Raw genomic sequence first — 11,779 nt, forward strand, 5'->3', positions numbered from 1 at the left:
TGACATACAACTGCACTCCAGGAATTAAGTAAAACAGAATTCACTGCACTTTGTGGATTTCCGCATGGCACATTTGCAGAGCACATCTCTGTTCAAATGTTATTGCAAAAGGCAGTTTGGTCTACAAATTGCCATCCAGTTCTGCTGCCAAAAAATATCCTGTAGAGCTGTCAACTTTGGACTATAAAGAACCGGTTGGTAGAAGCCAAACACACATTTCAGAATGCTGCTACAGTTTGATTTGAAGTTTTAACTCCAACATTTTTCCTGAGGCATTTTCCCCATGAGAGTAAATGGAGAGGATGAAATACAATGCTGTAACTCCTTGGAGCAAGCAATTCCAAATGCCCTCGTGTGGTATACAACTCCACACCAGGAATGAAGTAAAACAGAAGTCACTCTACTTTCGGGATCTCTGCATGGCATACTTGCACAGCACATCACTATGCAAATGGTATTGTGAAAGCCAATTTGGCCTTGAAAGTGCTTTCCAGTTCTGCTGCCACTAAATAGCTTGGACAGTTGTCAACTCTGGACTAAGAAGAAATTGATGTTAGAAGCCAAAACACATTTCAGAATGATTCTATAGTTCGCATTCAAGTTGTGAGTACATTTTCTTTGAGGCATTTTTCATGTTAGTCAATGGAAAGGATGAAATAAAGTGCAGTACCTTCTCAGGAAAACAGCTGCAACTGCCACAGTGTGACAGACAACTGAACTCCAGTAATGAAGTACAATAGAATTCACTCCCCTATGTGAATCTCTGCATGGCACATTTGCACAGCTCATCTCTCTGTGAATGGTACTGTGAATAGCAATTTGGCCTAGAAAGTGCCATCCAGTACTGCTGCCAAAAAATGCTTGGAAAACAGTCAAATTTAGACTATTAATGGATTTTAGAAGCCAAACACACATTTCAGAATTGTTCTACAGTTTGATTTGAGGTATTGACTCCACACTTTTCCCCATTAGAGAGTCAAGGGAAAGGGCAAAATAAATTGCAGTAACTTCTCAGAGAAAACAGCTGCAACTGCCCTGGTATGGCATAGAACTCCACTCCATGAATGAAGCAAAAAAGAATTCACTCTACTGGGTGAATCTCTGCATGGCACATTTGCATAGCACATCTCTGTTCAAATGGTACTGTGAATGATATTTTGGCCTAGGAATTGCAAGCCATGTCTGTTGACAAAAAATGGCTTGGAGAACTCAAAACTTTACACTAAGAAGATAAAGATGTTACAAGCAAACACTCATTTCAGAATGATTCTCCAGTTTGAATTGAAGTTTTGATTCCAACTTTTTCCCAGAGACATTTTCCCTTTAGAATCAAAGGAAAGCATGAATTGGAGTGAATAACTTCTCATTAGAATCAGCTGGAACTGCTCTGGTGTGGTACACAACTACACTTTGGGAAAGAGGTACAACAGAAGTCACTCCAGTGTATAGATCTGTTAATGGCACATTTGCCTAGCACATCTTCTTGATTGATAATGTAAATGGCATTTTGGCCTACAAAGTGCCATCCACTTCTCCTGCCAAAAAAATGGCTTAGAAAGCCGTTAACATTGGACTGAGAAGAACTGGAAGTTAGAAGCCAAACATACATTTCAGAATGCTTCTATAGTTTGAATTGCATTTTTGACTCCACTGTATTTCCTAAGTACTTTTTCCTATTACATTCAATGGAGGGAATGAAATAAAGTGCAGTCACTTTGCAGAGACAGCAGCTGCAACTACCCCGGTGTGGCACACAACTCCTCTCTATGAATGAAGAAAAAACAGGTGTCAGTACACTGCCTGGACCTCTGCTTGGCAAGGTTACACAGCACGTCTCTGTTCAAATTTTATTGTGAACAGAAGTTTGGCCTAGAAGTGCCATCCTGGTCTGCTGCTGAAAAAATGGCTTGGAGAGCTGTCAAATTTGAACTAAGAAGAACTTGATGTTAGAAGCCACAACATATTTCAGAACAATTCTACAGTTTTAATGGAACTTTTGAGGGCAACATTTTCCAGGAGCATTTTTTGCATTAGTCAATGCAGAGGTTGAAATAAAATGCAGTACCTTCTCAAAGAAAGCAGCTGTAACTGCCCTGTTGTGGCACTCACCTCTACTCCAGTAGTGAAGTAAAACACAATTCAGTACACTGTGTAGATCTCTGCATGGCACATTTGCACAGCATGTATCTGTTCATATGGTATTGTGAATGATTGGCGTAGTGCCATCAAGTTCTGCTGCCAAAAAACAGCTTGGAAAGCACTCAACTTTGATCTGAGAATTACTTGATTTTAGAAATAAAGTACACTGCAGAAGAGTTCTAGAGTTTGAATTGAAATTTTGACTCCAACATTTTCCCTGAGTCATTTTTTTCATTAAGGTCAATGGACTGGCTAAAATAAAATAAAGTCACTTCTCAGAAAAAGTAGTTGAAACTCTGCTGGTTTAGCATACAAATCTACTCTAGGAATGAAGTGAAACAGGAGTCACTTCAGTGTCAATCTCTGCATGACACATTTGCACAGCACATCTCTGTTTGAATCATATTGTGAATCCAGATTGACCTAGAATATGCCATCCACGTTTGCTGCCAAGAAAGAGTTTGGAGACCTCTTGACTTTGGACTTAGAAGAACTTGATATTAAAAGCCAAAATACATTTCAGAATGGTTTTACACACATTAAACTTATTTTTTGAAGCCAATGTTTTCCCTGAAGCATTTTTGTATTATCCAATGGAAATGATAAAATAAATTGCAGTAACTTCTCAGAGAAAGCAGCTGCAACAACCTTGATGTGGCACACAACTCCAATCCAGGAATAAAGTAAAACAGAGTTAACTCCTCTCTGTGGATCTCTGCATGACACCTTTGCACAGCACATCTCTTTGTGAATGGTATTGTAAGTGGCAGTTTGGCCTAGAAATTTCTCTCCAGTTCTATTGCCAAAAACAGGCTTAGAGAGCTCTTAACTTTGGATGAAGAAGAACTTGATATTAGAAATCAAACACATATCTCAAAATGGTTTTACAGCTTGAATTGAAGTTTTTACTCCATTTTTATCTGAGGCATTTTTCCTATTAGTGGAGAGGATAAAATAAAGAGCCATAACTTCTCAAATAAAGCAGCTCCAACTGCCCTGATGTGACACACAACTCCACTCAAGGAGGGAAATAAAATAGAAGTCTCTCAACTTTGTGGATCCCTGAATGGCACATTTGCACAGCCCATATCTGTGCCAATGGCATTGTGTAAGGCACTTTGGCCTAGAACATGGATCCAGATCTTCTGCCAAAATAAGGCCTGGAGAGCTCTCAACTTTATACTAAGAATTGCTTGATGTCAGAAGCCAAACACTCACTTCAGAATGGTTCTCCAGTTTCAAGTGGTTTTTCATTCAACATTTTCCTTGAGGCATCTTCTCTTTAGAATCAAAGGAATGCATAAAATAAAGTCCAATAACATCTCCTAGAAAACAGCTGCAACTGCCCCAGTTGGACAAAGAACTACATTTCAGGAATGAAGTAAAACAGAATTTGCCTCTCTGTACAGATCTCTGCATGCCACATTTGCACTGCACATCTCCATGAATGGTACTGTGATTTGCAGATTGGCCTAGAAAGTGCCATTCTGTTCTGCTGCAGAAGAACATCTAGGATAGCTTTCAACTTTGGCAGGACTAAGAGAAATTTCATGTTAGAAAACAAACACATATTTTAGAATGGTTGTACAGTTTGAATTGAAATTGTGACACCAACATTTCCCCAGGGGAATTTTTCCAAATATAGTCAATGGAGAGGATGAAATAAAGTGCACTATCTTCTCAGAGAAATCAGCTGCAACTGCCCTGGTGTGTGGCACATGAGTTCATTCAAGGAATGAATTGAAACAGACATCACTCCACTTTTTGGATCTCTGCATGGCACATCTACACAGCACATCTCTGTGCAAATGGTATTGTGAATGGCATTTTGGTCTAGAAATTGCCATCCAATTCTGCTGCCAAGGAATATTTTGGAGACCTATCAAATTTGTGCTAAGAATAACTTGATATTAGCCACCAAACACATATTTCAGAATGGTTCTACATTTTGAATAATAGTTTTGATTTCAAAATATTCCTTGAGGTATTTTTCCCAAGAGTCAATGGAGAGGATGAAAAAAAGTGTAATAACTTCACAGAGAAAGGAGCTGCATCTGCCTTGCTGGGGCACACAATTCCACTCCAGGAATGAATTAAAATAGTAGTAACTCCACTGTATAGATCTCTGCATGGCACTTTTGCACAGCACATCTCTTTGCAAATTGTACTGTGAATGGCAGTTATGCCTCAAAAGTGCCATTCAGTTCTGCTGTCAAAAAATGATTTGGAGAGCTGTCAAATTTGGACTAAGAAGAACTTAATGTTAGAAGCAAAATACAGAAGTCACAACGGTTCCTCAGTTCAAATAGAAGTTTTGACTCCATTATGTTCCCTGAGGCATTTTTCCCATTATAGTCAATGGAGATGATAAGTAAAGTCCAACAAATTTTTTGTTTGTTTGTTTTGTTTTGATATCATGGATTGAACTCAATACCTTGTGCTTGAGAAGTAAGTGGTAGCACCACTGAGCTAAATCCCCAGCCCCACAGTAACTTCTCAAAGAAGCTGCAAATCCCCCAGTGTGGCACAAAACCCCACTCCAGGAGTGAATTAAAGAGTAGTCACTCAACTGTCTGGATCTATGCATGACACATTTGCTCATCACATCTCTCTGAAAATGGCATTTTGATGGCAGTTTGGCCTAGAATATTTCACCCAGTGCTGCTACCAAAAACAGCTTGGACATCTGTGAACTTTGTACTAAGATGTTAGAAGCCAAATACACATTTTGAATAGTTATACATTTGGAATTGCAATTTTGACTCCAAATTTTCCCTGAGCTATTTTTCCCATTAGAGAAAAAATGAAGGGGGAAATTTCAAGGCAGTAACTTCACAGAGAAACTAGCTAAAACCTCCTTTGTGTGGCACACAACTCCACTCCAGGAATGAAGGAAAACCATAGTCACTCCACTGTCTGATTCTCAGAATGGCACATTTGAACAGCACATTTCTGTGCAAATGGTATTGTGAATGGTAGTTTGGCCTAGAAAGTACCATCCATTTCTGCTGCAAAAAATGGCTTTTAGAGCTGTCAAGTTTGTACTAACAACAACTCCATGTTAGAAGCCAAGCACACATTTCAAAATAATTCTAAAGTTTGAATTGAGTTTTTGATTACAACATTTTCTCTGTGGCATTTTTCTCCATTATAGTCAATACAGAGGATGAAATATATGGCAGTAACGCATCAGAGAAACCAGATGCAATTGCCTGGTGTAGCACACAACTCCACTGCAGGAATGAATGAAAAGAGTAGTCACTCAACTGATGGAAATTATGCATGTCACAATTGCACAGAACAGCTGTGTGATTGGTGTTGTGAATGGAAGTTTGGCCCAGAAAGTGACATCCAGTTCTGCAACAAAAAAATGTTTGGGAGAGCTATCAACTTTTAGCTAAGAAGAACTTTATGTTAGTGGCCAAACACACATTTTGGTATCACTCTAGATTTTGAATTAAAGTTATAATTCCAACATTTTCCCTGAGTTTTTTTTTTCACACTATAGTCAGTGTAGAGGATGAAATAAAGTGCTCTAGCTGCTCAGAGAAAGTAGTAGCAATTGCCCTGGTGTGGCATACAACTCCATTACAGGAATGAAATAAAACAATGGTCACTCCATTATCTGGAGCTCTGCATGAAAAATATACCAGGCAAGGCAAGAAATTAAAGGGAGAGAGGGAAAAATAAAAAAATTAAAGAACCACCAACCAGGAAAATAACATGACAATGAAAAGTCAATACATAACAGTTATAACCATCAATATTAATGGCCTCAATTCACGAATCAAAAAAAAAATCATGCTGCCAGAATGGATTAAGATGCGAAATCCAACAGTGTGCTGTATACAAGAAACCCACTTAATCCACAAAGAAATTCATAGCCTGAGAGAAAGAGGATAGAAAACAGTTCTCCGTGTGACTGGAACCCAGAAAAGAAGTGTTAGTAGCTATCTTAATTGCAGACAGAAAATATTTCAAACCAAAACTAATTAAGAGACAAAGAAGGCCACTACATCCTTGTAAAGGAAACAATACAAGAGGAATAAATGACAATCATAAATACATATGCACTGAACAGTAATGCCCCCAACTATACAAAAAAAATACCAATGGCTATGAAAAATGAAATAAGCACTAATACAATTGTAGTGGGGGACCTCAATACTCTACTGACAAATAGACAGATCATCTAGACAAAAAAAAGCAACAATGAAATGAACTAAGTCTTAGGACAGACTTAGTAGGTGTCTACAGAGTGTTCCATGCCACAAAAATCAGATTATACATTATTTTAGGCGGCACATGCATCATTCTCCAAAATAGACGACATCCTAGCTCATAAAACAGGTTTAAATAAATGCAAAGGAATCAAAGTTATGCCACGTATATCATCAGACCATAGTGCAATTAAACTGGAGATCAATAGCCTAAGAAACTGCAAAAACTTCACAAGCACATGGAAATTAAATAACACCCTACTGAACAACCATTGGGTCACAGAGGAAATTAAAGAAGAAATTAGAATGTTTCTAAAATTAATTAAATTTAATACAACATACAGAGAACTATGGGACACATTGAAAGCAGTTCTATGTGGGAAATTCATAGCAGTAAATGTCCATACTAGGAAAACAGAGCAAGCTCAAATAAACAACCTAATGCTCAACCTTAAGATTCTAGAAAACAAAGCAAGACAAACTGAAAGCTCATACAAGGGAGGAAATTAGAAAGATCAGAGCAGAAATAAATACAATGGATACCAGAAGAACAATACAAAAAAATCAGTGAATAGAAGAATTGGTTTTTTAAAAGGATAAATAAAATGAATAAAGCCCTTGTCAATCTTATCAAAAAATGAAGAAAAGAAAAGGCTCAAATTCACCAATTAGGAATTTAAAAAGTTAAGTTAAAACAGATCCAGTGGAAATCTAGAGAATCATCAATGTATACTTTGAAAACCTGTACTCTAATTAAATGGAAAACCCAGAAGAAGTGGAAAGATTCCTAGATAAATATGAACTTCCAAAGTTGAACAAAGATATAAAAAGTCTAAACACCCCAATTACACTCAGTGAAATTGAAAATGTAATTAAAACATCGCCAACAAAGAAAAGCCCAGGTCCTGATGGCTTCACTGCTGAATTCTACAATACATTTAGAGAACTGTCACCACTACTGTTTAAACTCTTCAACAAAATTGAAAGGGAAGCAATACTTCCAAATTCATTCCTGGAAGCAAGTATTACTTTGATGACTAAACCACGGAAAGACTCAACCCAAAAAGAGAACTACAGGCCAATCTCCCTAATGAACATAGATGCAAAAATCCTCAGTAAGATACCAGTAAACAGAAAAAAGTAGATCAGAAAGAAGATCATACACCCTGACCAAGTCAGACCTATCCAAGGGTGCAAGAATGGTTCAGCATATGTAAATCAACAGAGACATGGCAAGAAGTATCAAAATTCCCATCTTGAATTCTATACTACAAAGCCACTGTGATAAAAACAGCATGGTACTGGCAAAGAAACAGACCTGAGAATCAGTGGAATAGATTAGAAGATGCAGAAACAATACCAGACATACTCAGCTACCTCATCTTTGACAAAGGAGGCAATCATCCTCACTGGAGGAAAGACAGACTCTTTAATAAATGGTGTTGGAAAAAATGGTTTGCAACTAGCCAAAGATTAAAACTAGATCCCTATATTTCCCAATGCACTAAACTAAAATCTAAGTGGATTAAAGATCTAAATATCAATACAGAAACACTAAACTTACCAGAAAGTAACTTAGGTAGAACTCTCAAAGACATTGGCATAGGAGAAGATTTTATGAACAAATCCACAGCAGCATGAGAACTTGAACTATCAACAACTTGCATCTCATTGTACTAAAACATTTTTGCAGGGCAAGAGCAATCACCAACAGAGCTAAGAGACAACCTACAAAAAACTTTAACAGCTACTCCTCAGGCAAAGGACTACTATCTAGAATATATAAAGAACTCAAAAATATCAGACCCAAAAAATACAAAGACCCGATTCAAAAACGGGCATCTTAAATGAACAGACATTTCTCAGACAAAGAAGTAAAAGCAGCAAATAAATATATGAAAATATGTTCAACATCACTGGTCAGTTGAGAGATGCAGATGAAAGCAACACTGAGATTCCACCTCACCCCAGAAAGAATGGCTGCTATCAAGAAGTCAACCAATAGCAAATGCTGGTGGGGCTGTGGGGAGAAAGTAACACTTCTCCATTGTTGGTGGGAGTGCAGACTGGTGCGACCAGTGTGGAAATCATTATGGAGATATCTCAATGAACTAGGTTTAGAGGTCCCATTTGACCCAGCTATCCATCTACTGAATATGTTTCCAAAAGAATTAAAAGAATCATGCCACAATGATATATGTGCATGCATGTTTATGGTGGCACAGTTTGTAATAGCTAAAACTTGGAAACACCCAAATACCCATCAACTGGAGAAGGTATCAAGATGTGGTTTTTGTATAAAATGCAAAACTACTCAGCCATAAAGAATGGGAAACTATAGGGCCAGGGATTTAGCTCAGTGGTTCAGTGGCCTGCCTTGCAAGTGCAAGGACCCAAGTTCAACCCCTGGCACCAAAAAATAAAAAAAAGGGAAATTAGAGACATTTATAGCTAAATGGATGCACATTGAGGCTATATTAAGAGAAATAAATAGGACACACTTGAGTAAACACTGAATAGTTTCTCTGGTGTGGAAAACTAAAAGTGTAAATAGGTTCAATTGGTATAATTGTGAGTGTGAAATAGGAAGAAAATGGCTAAAGGGGAAGTGGGAAGGGGAGGGGAAAGGAAATAAGGGAAAAGAAAAAATATGAAAAAAGGAAAAAATGGGAACAAAGTCTTTGTAAATAGGAAAAGTTGAAGGGGATGAAGGGAGGGCAGGGGTATGGGGAAAAATTAAGAGGCAAGACATATCAGGTAAAGGTACAAGATCCCAATGATAATTATAACTATATTGTTTGCTTTAAATGTAACAATAAATTTAAGGGGAAATTTTAAAAAATAAAATGCTAATAATATATATATATATATATATATTCATCAAATATTTGCTGAAAATTGACTAGTATTGCCTGCTACCTCCACTTCTTGTGTAGAAAAAAAACCAAGAAATTTAAATATAGATAGTTTGCTCATATTTTTCTTGGTGGTTTCTTTCTTTCCTTACTCCTAGAGGCCTTGATTAATAGAGCTAGACAAGATGTGAAAACTTCTTGCCAGCTGTTATTAAATTTTAACCCAATGAAAAATGTCTTAAAAATCTGAAGCAGCCAGGTGTGGTGGCATATACCTGTAATCTCAGCTCACAGGAGGCTGAGGCTGGAGAATTTCCTGGACTACAGTTATTCCAAGGCCAGCCTGGACTATATAGTAATACCATGTTTTTTTTTTTTTTAAATCATCTGTGCAACTTGAAGCCCCAAATGGCTTACATAACTCTAGATGGTACTGAAACCCTGCTGGCCATCCTAGAATAAAGATGATTGTAAAAAGATAAAGATAAAAGAAACAAAAAGAAATGAAAACATACCAAAGAAAACCAACCTAATGCATATTCTAAAACAAAATTGTGTGAATTTTCTAGATCTGAATTTCAATCCACCTGAATCAGTGCCCCAAAATACCTTGCTATAGGTCCAAACAGCTACAATCGTGAAGGTACTTGCTTTACCTCCAATACCACTGATGACCAGTAAACAACCCAAAATGTCTTGCAATAGGTCTAAAATGCCCCAAACAGTAAAGGCCCTTACTTCGTCCAAATGGTACTGTGGAATGTCCTAAGAGAAGATTCAAATTGTGGAGAGTGTAAGTCTCTAGAGTGCCCTTTCCAGCAGGAAATCAGACAGCTCCCTAAACAACCTTTTTTATTTTACCATCAGAACTTTATAGGCAACTGATGTTATGAACAGGAAAAGAAGGAAATTTCCTGGAAACAAATGTGGGAAAGCTTTCAATACACAGGTGCTTGTCACATACATGAAAGAATTCACACTGGGGGTTGCTGGTTTTTTCAGGAGCTTCTAGCTTGCTGCCAAGGATGCTGCTTTTTTCCCCTGGTTTGGAGCTGTTTCAGATGCTTTAGGTTGCTGGATGTCTGATTTCCAGATAACTGAGGCATTTCTGTACATGGGTTATCTGTATTTTAGAGCACTTTGCTGCTAGGTACCATGACCTGCATGACTATAGTATGACCTGGTGTGCATAGGTCTCACAGGTTCTTGTAAGACTTGTCTATTCTCAAAGCTGTGCAGTGAAAGCCCTGAGAATGCTGTGTCAACCACAGGTTTTAGTATAAAGGCAGTGACATTCCAGAATGTCCTTTTAAATGTAAAAGGACTTGGAGTTGCTGATAATATCAAGAAATATTAGAGTTGCTACTACTAAGGATCTCAAGGGGTAATATTCCTATTGGACAGTGCTTCTTCAGAGGATGATTTAGAAACTGCCAGAATGAACTGCACTCACCTCTTCAGCGCCCACAGTTATGCACTTTACCCTTTTTTAATATTGGCTAATCATCAAGACAAGCCAGGCCAGTTGTGGTGGTGCACACCTGTAATCCCAGCATTTGGGAGGCTGAGGCAGGAGGATTGCTGTGAGTTCGAGACCAGCCTGGGCTACACAGTGAGTTCCAGGTCAGTCTCAACTACATAGTGAGACCCTGTCTTAAAAAATAAATAAATAAAAGACAAGCCAGCAGCACACTCAGTGCAAGAAATCAAAAAAATATTTTGAACTTGAACCACTTGCTTGAGGAAAATACTGGATTCTATAGCCCTGCTCTCTGGATGACATGAGTGTGCTGAAAGACAGGTTCTCTCAGCTGATAACTTTGTTAGAAGAAAAGGACCATGAAGCTATGAGAATGTGAATTGAGCAGGAAAAAGAAGTGAGTTCCTAAAAGGCGTTGAACCTGTTATGTTAGTTTCTTGTTTTAATTGTATGTTGTTATCAGGAATATCATGACTCCACTCTATTTTCTGCTAGTTATTTCAGGCTCTCTTCTCTCTGTTAAAGTGAATATTCTGTGTGCTGGGGATTTAGTTCAGTGGTTCCACTGCCTACCTTGCAAGTGCAAGGACCTGAGTTCGATCCCTGGTACCAAAAAAAGACTGAATATTCTGTAAGTCAGATGAATTATCATCAGCATTAATGTCAAGTACACTACTGAGAGAATTTATTCTGTTTACCCCTAATCATCTTCACCATCTGTCTCTTCTTTCTGCTGTTCTAAGGATCTCTTTTATACTTTGTGCAAAATTGGATGGAATTCATGGCTCACAGAAATCAAATCCCTTAGAAAGAACTCAGATTCAGTACCTTGACAAATTTTCCTTGGTTTCAGAGTGAAGTATTGTGTCACTGGGATTTCACATAATATGTATGTCATTTTTCAAGATCTCTTGGGGTCTTTTTTTTTTTACTCTTATTTACTTTATGTCCTGAACTTATGGAATATGTGTGAAAAATGAATACCAAAATTTTTCATTTATCACTATATCATAAAGGAATATTCTACCATAGTTAATTTAGCTTTGAAGAATTTAAAGCCCAGATGTGCAATCTTTCCTTGATTA

The 11,779-nt window shown here is 37.7% G+C and overlaps 1 pseudogene; it reads left to right on the forward strand.

The window, feature by feature from the left end:
• Positions 1-10,292: 10,292 nt before the first annotated feature.
• On the forward strand, positions 10,293-11,073 carry LOC104854956 (annotated as a pseudogene).
• Positions 11,074-11,779: the final 706 nt, after the last annotated feature.

This window comes from Fukomys damarensis, unplaced genomic scaffold (assembly GCF_012274545.1).
Source record: "Fukomys damarensis isolate Sample0158 unplaced genomic scaffold, DMR_v1.0_HiC HiC_scaffold_21, whole genome shotgun sequence".
Taxonomy (NCBI): domain Eukaryota; kingdom Metazoa; phylum Chordata; class Mammalia; order Rodentia; family Bathyergidae; genus Fukomys; species Fukomys damarensis.